At 39.3% G+C, this 11,757-nt stretch overlaps 1 pseudogene; it reads right to left on the reverse strand.

Annotated features, from left to right (window-relative positions):
* Nucleotides 1-5,305: 5,305 nt before the first annotated feature.
* Nucleotides 5,306-10,799, reverse strand: LOC120534414 (annotated as a pseudogene).
* Nucleotides 10,800-11,757: the final 958 nt, after the last annotated feature.

An 11,757-nucleotide genomic window follows, 5' to 3' on the forward strand; every position in this document is an offset into this window, starting at 1 on the left:
TATTGACAGACAAAAAAAAAATTATTTTTGAAATTGTTGCAGATTTATTAAAAAAGAAAAACTGAAATATCACCTGGTCCTAAGTATTCAGACCCTTTGCTGTGGCACTCATATATTTAACTCAGGTGCTTCCATTTCTTCTGATCATCCTTGAGATCACCTTCATTTGAGTCCAGCTGTGTTTGATTATACTGATTGGACTTGATTTGGAAAGCCACACACCTGTCTATATAAGACCTTACAGCTCACAATGCATGTCAGAGCAAATGAGAATCATGAGGTCAAAGGAACTGCCTGAAGAGCTCAGAGACAGAATTGTGGCAAGGCACGGATCTGGCCAAGGTTACAAAAAAATTTCTGCTGCACTTAAGGTTCCCAAGAGCACAGTGGCCTCCATAATCCTTAAATGGAAGACGTTTGGGACGACCAGAACCCTTCCTACAGCTGGCCGTCCAGCCAAGCTGAGCTACCGGGGGAGAAGAGCCTTGGTGAGAGAGGTAAAGAAGAACCCAAAGATCACTTTGGCTGAGCTCCAGAGATGCAGTCAGGAGATGGGAGAAAGTTGTAGAAAGTCAACCATCACTGCAGCCCTCCACCAGTCAGGGCTTTATGGCAGAGTGGCCTGTCAGGAAGCCTCTCCTCAGTGCAAGACACATGACAGCCCGCATGGAGTTTGCTAAAAGACACCTGAAGGACTCTGAGATGGTGAGAAATAAGATTCTCTGGTCTGATGAGACCAAGATAGAACTTTTTAGCCTTAATTCTAAGCGGTATGTGTGGAGACAACCAGGCACTGCTCATCACTTGTCCAATACAGTCCCTACAGTGAAGCATGGTGGTGGCAGCATCATGCTGTGGGGTGTTTTCAGCTGCAGGGACAGGACGACTGGTTGCAATCGAGGGAAAGATGAATGCGGCCAAGTACAGGGATATCCTGGACAAAAACCTTCTCCAGAGTGCTAAGGACCTCAGACTGGGCGAAGGTTTACCTTCTAACAAGACAATGACCCTAAGCACACAGCTAAAATAACGAAGGAGTGGCTTCACAACAACTCTGTGACTGTTCTTGAATGGCCCAGCCAGAGCCATGACTTAAACCCAATTGAGCATCTCTGGAGATACCTAAAAATGGCCGTCCCTCAACGTTTACCATCCAACCTGACAGAACTGGAGAGGATCTGCAAGGAGGAATGGCAGAGGATCCCCAAATCCAGGTGTGAAAAACTTGTTGCATCTTTCCCAAGAAGACTCATGGCTGTATTAGCTCAAAAGGGTGCTTCTACTAAATACTGAGCAAAGGGTCTGAATACTTAGGACCATGTGATATTTCCATTTGATATTTCAGTTTTTCTTTTTAATAAATCTGCAACAATTTCAAAATTCTTTTTTTGTCTGTCAATATGGGGTGCTGTGTGTTCATTAATGAGGAAAAAAATAATTTAAATGATTTTAGCAAATGGCTGCAATATAACAAAGAGTGAAAAATTGAAAGGGGTCTGAATACTTTCCGTACCCACTGTGTGTATGTATATGTATGTTTTTATATTTTATGCCTGAATATCCCAGGAGCCCAGCACTTCCGCCACACCAGGAAGTGCTGGGGGGAAGATGACAGGGGACACCTGGATGGCTTCCGGGAAGCAGCTGGAGCCCATCGTGCCCTTGGGTTCCTATTTAAGTAAGGGACCAGTAGTCCAGTCCACTAATGAACTTGGTGGGGGAGAAGAAGAAGAAATCCAAGACGAAGAACTTCAGTTGATGGTGGAAGTTGGGTGGAAGAGAGTGTTAACGAACAATCAGAGTGCGTTTGCAGCTAGAGAGAATATGCATTTAAACAGGCTCGCCCTGCTATGGGAGGCCCACACTTTATAGAAAAGGACCAGGAGAGAACAACTGGTGGTACACAAAGACTGTGAGGCCTGGACATTGGGGGGAAAAGATGTTGAACGATTTTGTGCAAGAGGCACTGGGGTTTGTGTGCGTGTGGGATTAGATATTGTGGGACCATTACCTAAGAGTTTATTTGATATTGGAAAAAGGCCAACTCTTCGGCTGTAGCCAAAGCACTATGTGAAACTTTTACTCGTATTGGTATCCCTAGAGAAATCTTAACTGATCAGGGCACACCTTTCACTTCTCGTGTGATGAAACAATTGTGTGACAGCTTTGCTATTAAGAAATTGAGTACTACTGTTTACCATCCTCAAACGAATGGTTTAACCGGCGATTTAACAAAACATTGAAACAATGATCAGGCGAGTTGCTCATAATGATCCCACAACATGGAACACTGTCCTACCGTTTGTTTTGTACGCGGTGCGAGAATCACCACAGGCGTCCACTGGCTTGAGTCCCTTCGAGTTGTTATTCGGCAGGCGGCCGCGCGGCATCCTGGATGTGGTACGTGAGGAATGGATAGGAAACGAGAGAGCAGCTCAAGGTCCAAGCTTTGCAGATCGACTAATTTCGTTGCAAGACAGAATTTCTATGCTTTCCTCTATTGCTGTGGAACACCAACAACGAGAACAGGAAACTCAGAAGCGTCTTTACGATAGGCGCAGCAAGCTCCGTGAGTTCAAACCTGGCGATCGTGTTTTGGTACTGGTTCCCTCGGATCCACACAAATTCTTAGCTAAATGGCAGGGCCCCCATTATTGAGGAGCGTATGAGTCCGTAAATTACAAGGTTAGAATACCGGCGGCGCAAACCATTCCAGATTTTACACATTAACCTCTTGAAGGAATGGCACGACCGACAAGAGGTTAACACTTCCTTGGCTGCTGTTTCTCAGTCCGATGTTACCATTGGTAACGATCTGGAGCCCATCCGGGTTCCTATTTAAGTGGGGACCCGACAGAAAGATACAAACTCTCGCCTCCTTCAGTTGATGGTGGAAGTTGGGTGGAAGAATAAAAATCCTTCTTTTTTCTACGAGACAGTACGGAGCTAGAGAGAGGATGGGAGGCCAGCCAGGAGAGGCACAAAGACTGTGAGGCCTGGACATTGGGGGAACGGTGCAAGAGGCACTGGGGTTTGTGTGCACGAGTTTTGATATTGTAAATATTGTAAATAAATAGTGTGTGGTGAGCTTAAGATGTCCGTCAGTGTGTGTCCGGGTTCAAGTCCACAATAAATATATATATATATATATATATATATATATATAGTATTATTCCTTTAAGGAATAATAATGCAAAATGCTTAAATGCAAAATAAACCAGATACTCAATTAAAAAATAAATTTAACTCTCACTTAATGATAACCCAGTCATCAAAGACTGATTACTCAAGTTTTTCAATAATCAAATATTTTTCTCAACATAGATGTTCAGTTTCTAGCTGCCAATTGTTTTATTAGATGGTGAAATCAGAGGCAAAAAAACTAAGGTAAAACAACAAATAAAATTGAAATAATAACAGCATAGAAAATGAAAAAGTCACAAGCAGCCTAAATTACGCAATGTTTGAAAAATGACAGAATTCAGTGCTTGACATTGCAATTTCATAAAATGTTCAGCCATCTCACATATTATTGCTTTTGCTCCAGGCCCGGTTTTTAAAACTGAGTTCTAACACCCAAAGGACTACAGTGATTAAGATTTCAAACAGAGAGTTATAGATTTATATCAAAAAGTGTATGAAGCAATTAAAAACACAAAAACACACACATTTTCAGCTTGTACAAAATCCTATCATGGTGTATTAACAAAAAATATTCAGACTAGTAAAAATAATGGAAAAATATTTAACAATGTAAAAAATAACAGCAAAAAATAGAATGTGTAGAATCTTACTGTAATATGAATACTGTAATCGATTTAAGGGTATTTATTCCATGGGATTCCATTTCTGTTGTTATTTTCATGTTTGTAATTAAACTTTTTTTTTTTTTTTTGATGTCTTAGTTTTTGTAATTTATGCAATGGTTCTAATGGTCACTTGTCCACAACTGACACATTAATAACATAACAGAAGTTACCATATTATTATGGTGACATTTCACACTTTATATTATCCCTCGAAGGATGCAAAAATATGATCTTCATAACGATAGTTAGCTTTATTGCCAAGTAGTCCCTACTGCTAGGATTGTTATCATGAGTTATCACTGCAAACAGTGTTGAATTTAGATGCCAAATGCACAGTCCGTCATTCACCAACAAGCAAGTGAACTCCGATTTGCAGAACATGGATTGAGAACCACTGGCCTACTGGATCATAAAACTGACTATCCCTCTGAAGATCAGAATGTGTTTATATCCACTGAGAGTTAACATAAAGGCCAAATGTTGCCATATTTATATTCTAGCTTCTGTTATATGAGTAACGTGATGATTGTGGTCATATGACATTTGAAACGGTGTGGCATAAGTAAAATAAACTAAGAGGTAAGTGAAAGTAAACTTAAATTACAAAGAAAACAGTGAAAATAATAACAGAAATGGAATCCTCATGATTGAAAACCTCTAAAAAGACAAAAATACACATGTAAACAAATGTTACAGATTAACAAATTAACAAACAACAGTTACAGCAAAACATATTAAAGATATGAATTACAACAGCTCAATCATATTATAGTGCTGTTCTCTCATAAACATTGTCAACAAGCAACAGAAACATTATCAGTTTTTTAATGAGTCATGTATTAAATAAAAAAAGCTAAATTTAATAGTCACTACATGACTGAAATTTAATAAGTTTAATAAATGCCACAGACATGCATAAAAAGAGAAAGAGAGACATTAATAAGATTTTTCACTTTTTTTGTAAGTGAAAAACATGATGGCTCTAAAACTATAAATATGATGCAAAGTGTAAACAAAATAAATAAAACAGTTTAGTAAACAAAATACATAGAAATAAATTATACACACTAACCCAACATACTACAGTTATGACTAGCTGCTCAGCCATTACTGTTGTCCTCCAGTTGTATATCTGTAGGTGTTTCACCAAATCAGATTCCATGCATCTGTTGGGCTTATGCATTAGGCTTTATTGCCATAACACACAGTATTATCTGCCAAAACATAAACTAGGTATTTTAATTACATTACCATAATGTTTTTTTCCATTTAAAAAAAGACTCCAAAATTGTCATTGTGATAAGGATAAACAATAGCTTTCTTTTTACAAATGGTTGTGAGTTCTCTGTGTACTTCTTGCACAGTCCCCACTAATGGCAAGTTCTATTCAAGCACCACTGACAGGATATCTAGATGAGCCTGCAAGGTTTTCTTTTGGTGTGGATCCAAGAACAATATGCTCAGTTTTAGTTGTCTTTTCCACACTAGTCTTATTTCAGACTGCATTTTTTTAACCTTATTATCTCTGTCCCTATTTCTAATTCAGAAAAGTCATTTGGAACTTACAGTGTGTTGTCTCATGTGTTTCTGAAGATGGACAACTTGTGAGAATAGTTTGCCACATTCAGAACAGCAATACGGTTTCTCTCAGTGTGAATTCTTCTGTGGGTCTGAAGGCTGCTGCTTATGGAGAACCGTTTGCCACAGTCTGAACAGCAGTAGGGTTTTTCACCAGTGTGAATTCTTGTGTGTTGCTGAAGATGGCTGATTTGTGAAAATCGCTTGCCACATTCAGAACAGCAATGAGGCTTCTCCCAGTGTGAATTCTTGTGTGCACCACAAGAGCAGTGCGATTGGAGAATTCCTTTCCACACTCAGAACAGCAATATGGCTTTTCTCCAGTGTGAATTCTTTTGTGCACGACAAGGCTACTACTTTGTGAAAATCGTTTACCACATTCAGAACAGCAATATGGCTTTTCTCCAGTGTGAATTCTTGTGTGGCTTGGAAGCTGGCTACTGTCAGCAAATTGTTTGCCGCATTCAGGACAGCAATATGGCTTCTCCCCAGTGTGAATTCTTGTGTGTCTCTGAAGACTGCTATTGTCAAAAAATCGTCTTCCACATTCAGAACAGCAATATGGTTTTTCCCAGAGTGAACTCTTGAATGCTTGTGAAGACTGCTCCTGTCAGAAAATCGTATGCCACAGTGAATACAGAAATATGGCTTCTCCCCTGTGTGAATCCTTCTGTGTGTCTGAAGTGTGCTACTGCTGGAAAAACGTTTCCCACAGTCAGAACACTCATATGGCTGCTCCCCAGTGTGAATCCTTGCATGTGTCTGGAGGTGAGTTATTTGTGAGAATCTTCTGCCACAGTCAGAGCAGGAATATGGTTTCTCTCCAGTGTGAATTCTTGTGTGTCTCAAAGATTACTGTTAGTGAGGAATTGTTTGCCACATTCAGGACAGCTAAATGGCTTATCCTGGGGAGTATTCATCTCTTCATTGTGAATTCTTGAGTGTTTCTCCAGACTTCCAATGTGGCAGAATCGTTTGCCACATTCAGGGCAGCAATAAGCCTTCAATTTCTTATAACACCTCTGGTTATAACTAGAGTTGGGTTTAAAATTTTTCTTGGACTCTTGAAGGACATACATATCTACCGGATTTGAGCTGTACTCCTGTTGGGTGTTGAGGGTGCCCATCAATGTTAAGTTCTCAACAGGCAAAGAACTATATCGCAAAGAGGATGGTGTGAAATCCACTATTCCAGCTGCCACTTTCTTTGTATCTTCATCACACTGTTTCTGCTGTGATCTGCTTGGGAGAAAAGCTGACATCTGAGCAAATGAAGACAGGGAGAAGCCTCCACTCTGTTGTAAACCTGCATCAAAAACAGATGCACAATGTTTTAAATCAGCCAAAAGAGAGCTTTACAAAGAGATTAAACACAAGGCATTCAGTGTTAGATGGATTATTCATTTTTACATAAATACATTTTACAAATAACAGGGTACTTTTTCTGATTGTACATGAAATATCCAAAATCTTATAGAACTCCAAATTATAACCACAAAGCAGGCCAGAATTCTAATCAGCCTTCCCAGAAAAGGAACACTCTAGTGCAGTTTCAGTTCATACTTTACAGACTGGCTTCAGCATACACCAGGCCAAATGCTTCAAAAGTTCAAAAATATATATGAAAACTCCCAAAATATAATACAAATGTCATCACAAAGAGAGGATTACCGTAAACCCCTGGTATGTAGATTATCAGGCGACAAAAGAATCTTTATATAAGTAGATTTACTTGCACATAATGAAAATAACAATAATTCTCTAACCAGCATAAAAGCAAAAGGAGTTACCAACAAGGTAATCCAAAAGCTAACAAGTCCCAATACAAAATACTATATTTTAATCCTACAACGAAAGACAAAAAGAGTCAAAAAACAGAAAATCCAATGTCAGTAGTAATAGTTAAAAACACTAACACTCCACCAAAGCACATTCAATGAACTGCAGGGAATTCCACTTCCCAGCTTTCCTTTTATGGGGCTGGGGGAGGTCCTTAGCAGTGATGTAATGGGTTCTCCCACCTATTGAGGGTCTACCCATAAAACACAAGGAACATAAGAGAACAAGAATAAGCACAAAGAAGCTAAATAGTAAATAACATAAAATTGACAAAGAATGCATAAAAATAACAATATTAACATAAATGATAGGAATTAAATAATGAAGAATGAAAAAATAGAGATAAAAGGGAATTTAAACATAAGCTAGGGAAGGACAAAGTAACAGTAATTTTATGAAAATTTTCAGTTTCCGATTATATCAGTGCTTGCCAAAGAGTTTTGATCCTGAAAAGAAATATTGTTGTGGAAAAAACTTTCTGTTTTCAAAGAAGTCATTCACGGAGACCAGATGAAAATGCAGAACAGTTCTTTATTTGCACACAGATATGGACAAATGTCTCAGTCTATGGAGTAAGCACTCAATAAAGTAATTCATACTCTTTTATACTTTTCTATTATCTTTACCTTATCTAACACATCACCTCACCTGACTCTTAATATGCAGAATTTTGTCATCTAAGCCAATCAACTGCAGCCACTTCAGATACGTCAGTTCTTCCATTATTCTGAACATCACTTCATTAATAGGGGTGTCCTACGGGTTTTCCCATTGATCTTATCATCGCTTCATAGTTAAGGTCGTTTTGGGCTTTCTCACTAGTCTGTGCTTGCTTTTTAAGGGGGTTTTAATTACTCATTTACTTCATTTTAACCTTAGCAATTACGTTGGTGGCTCCTGAGGCAGACCTGACGTGTTCAAGCTTCAAGCCACGTTTATTTAACCCTTTAGTTACCTTCAATGCTTCTCCTTTTGTTTTTAATAATTCATTGTTACAACTTCATTTAAATACATAATTGTATTAAACTCTAAAAATTATCCTGTATTGATTAAAAATATTTGATTAAAATTGTGTGAGAGACGGAGTTCAGTCATCAGGAGGACAGACTTTGATCAATTTCAATTTATTTTTGTATAGACCAAAATCACACAAGCCATGCCACAATGGGCTTTAACAGGCCCTGCCTCTTGACAGCCCCCCAGCCTTGACTCTCTAAGAAGACCAGGAAAAACTCCCAAAGAAACCCTTGTAGGGAAAAAAATGGAAGAAAGGTAGGTTGGGCGTGCAGTGGGTGTCAAAACAATACAATACACGAACAGAACACAAGTAATCATCAATATAATAGTACAATAGAAATATTACAAGTATGAAGCAGAATTTAACAGTAGATGATATCATATAATATGATTTGGATTTGTTCTGAGTCCTGGAGACCTCGGCCATCAAGCTGCCTCCACCAAATGGCTATTCCACAGCTAAGACAGCCAATCCTATGAAAGGACCCCTTCTAACCAGATGATTTCTGCAATCCTCCATCAGAGATGACTTTACCTTACTCAGGCAAACAACTTGGCAGGTGGGCAGTGGCATCAAGTGACACATTTGAAATAATCTCTGTTTCATATCGACACTGACAAAAACCCAGCATTAAAGGGCCCCAACAAAAAAAAGTGAAGAAAAAAATGTACACAGTGAAAAATGAGACTGGAAAGATCCTTTTTTTTTAAAAAAATAACATAAATGAAATTTGTCACATGACCAAATATAATGTGAGGAGAAGAAGCACATAACACAAATGAAGAGGGACCACAATCTCATGTAAATAAAGCAGTGAGCAGCCTGAGCTATGCAAAGCTTCACACCACATGACGAGCTTTGCTTTGTTACAAGTTTGAAAGCAGCAGCCCTCCATATATTGGCATTAACTGTCCCACTCGGTGATTAAGCTGAACATCTCTGTGCGTGGTTCAGACATGGTTGCTGCTCTGGCTCAAGTTTTTCCTTTGTTTTTAAATGGCTTTGTAGTTTTTCAAATATTTTTCTTTAATGTCTTTTTTTTTTTTGCTTTTTAAATGTTATGGCTTTATTTTATATTGTGTTGTTTATTAATTCTTTCGTGTTTATTAAAGGAACCTTGTGCTCTGTGGGTGCAGCATCATGAGGCAGGTCACCCAATGTCACTTCCAAAGGACTATCCTCTGCTGCTATATTCTGGCTGAGGGTCAAAATCCTTTAGATTAAGACTTTTTTTTTTTACCCCCCTACCCAGCCTGTTTTGCCTGTGGAAGCATGGAGGTGTTTAGGAGAGATGGCAGTGGAGTTTTTAACCAGATTGTTTAATGGAATCTTGGAAAGGGAGAGGATGCCTGAGGAGTGGAGAAGAAGTGTATTGCTGCTGATATTTAAGAATAACGGGGATGTGCAGGACTGCAGTAACTACAGGGGAATAAAATTGATGAGTCACAGCATGAAGTTATGGGAAAGAGTAGTGGAAGCTCAGTTAAGAAGTGAGGTGATGATTAGTGAGCAGCAGTATGGTTTCATGCCAAGAAAGAATTCTATAATAAATCTCTTTAATTATAAATAGCAGAGTGGAGATTTATCACTTCCCTTTAATCTTAAAGACATTTTTTATGTTTTCATTTTTGTATGTTTAACAGACTTGGATCCATTTTTAGCTCTGTGCAGGCAGCAGGCCTGCCTTTTGAGTATGTGCTGGACTGCCTGGCGTGTGACCAATTCAGTAAGCAAAGACCTCAATAGCAAGCAGGTGGAACTTTTAAAAAAAATTAAAAAACATTCTGAATGCATAAAAAAAGCAAAAATGAATCTGTGCTTAAGGGCAGAGCCCAGGCTTGTGTATTAATGACGACAAAGGGCCTTCAACTAGGGATTACTGCTAATGGCCCATTCTTACTCTCACCCCGCTCAAACCGATTGTGTGCCACTTGGTACTTTCAGTCAAAGGAAGGATTTATTATTTTCCCCTTGGAGAATTATAAAAATTTATACACATTTATTTCTTCTTCTTTCGGCTGCTCTAAAATGTAAAAATGCTACTGTGCATTGGAGATATTTGAAAGTTCTTCCATTTCCCCTCATTTTCTTCAATATTATTCCACAGTCCGAATCGTTTACTTCCCTCAATTTAGGCTACACTCATGCTGCCATTTTAACTTAACATTTCTCCACCTATTCTTCTATCCAGGGCATTGCTGCGAGGAAGCAGGTGCTGATCCCAGAAAACAGAAAGCGCAAGTCAGGAACAGTCGCTGAGCGGGGTGCCGCGAAGCTGGCAAGTGTAACATCATTTAAGCGTATTGTAGCGCTACCACATTCACTGATTGAGTTTCTTTCATTTTAGACACATACAATTAAGTCTTTATTTGAAAAGAATGGAGAAAGCAAGAAAACACCCCTCAGGTAAATAACTTTGACTTGGACCTTGAGTACCGTGCCTTTTATTTTTGCACCTACCTTCTTCAGAATGACCCGAACTCGATGATTTCTCTGCCCTCATCACATCACACTCCAATGATTCCGACTTCACGTGAACAGAATGACCCTGCAGGGTGCGGGGCCCAGCCCTGTTACCTCTTCTTTTAGGAGAGAGGGGTCTGACTTGATGTTTTCTTCTTTAACCCACTTCATACCATCACGTTTCTGCACATCAGCATTGTAAGAATTCTGCTCAGAATCCTCTTTAAAGGTGAGAGACTCCCATTCACACTCCTCTTGTTTAATGCCCACACTTTTCTCCATGGTGTACATAGTAAGGTGTGCCGTGTGGGATCGTCCCGTTTGTTTTACCCGGCTCTTCCGAGACCCCAGCCTCTTCTCATTAATGCTTCTTTCCTCCGAGCTCCTGGACAGCGGTATACATTTATTTTCTCCACTTTAGAGATCAGAAATGAAAGCTTCCTCCTTTACTCTGTAAGAGAACATGAGAGAATAATTGTACAGGAGAATCCAAAACATGTGAGCACATCTGAGTTTCAACTGTTACTCCTTCCTATATGAAAGAGGGATCCAAGTAGACAGTTTACAGAAAACACAACACGAGCACAGCCTGGGCTGTCTTAATGTATGGGCAATGGCTGGGGGGGCCCCAGAAGCATAGGGGTCCCATCATGTTTCCGTTTATTGCACACTACTTTACACTGGGGCCTATGATGCTGGAAAGACACCCCTGGGCACAGCAGATCATCAAACGTTTTATCCAAAGAAAGAATATTTCACCAAAAATTAAATAAATAAGCAAAAATAATTGTGTCACAAAATAGTTTACCATTTACTTGTGTTATGCATTCATTTAGTCACTTCTTAGCGTCTCCTCAAGCAAACTGTCATTCTCACCTGCCAAAAGCGGAGATGGTGGGCTCTAGCGAATGCTGTGTTTTGATTGGTGAATTGTTAGGAGACTGGATCTTTGACTATCAAGGACCACCATTACACTTCAGAGGCAGACCCCAGTGATGAATTCTGAGCTTCAAGAAATTAAGGGTGGCAATGTCTCTGTACTCTTTACAC

This window comes from Polypterus senegalus, chromosome 8 (assembly GCF_016835505.1).
Source record: "Polypterus senegalus isolate Bchr_013 chromosome 8, ASM1683550v1, whole genome shotgun sequence".
Classification (NCBI taxonomy): Eukaryota; Metazoa; Chordata; class Cladistia; order Polypteriformes; family Polypteridae; genus Polypterus; species Polypterus senegalus.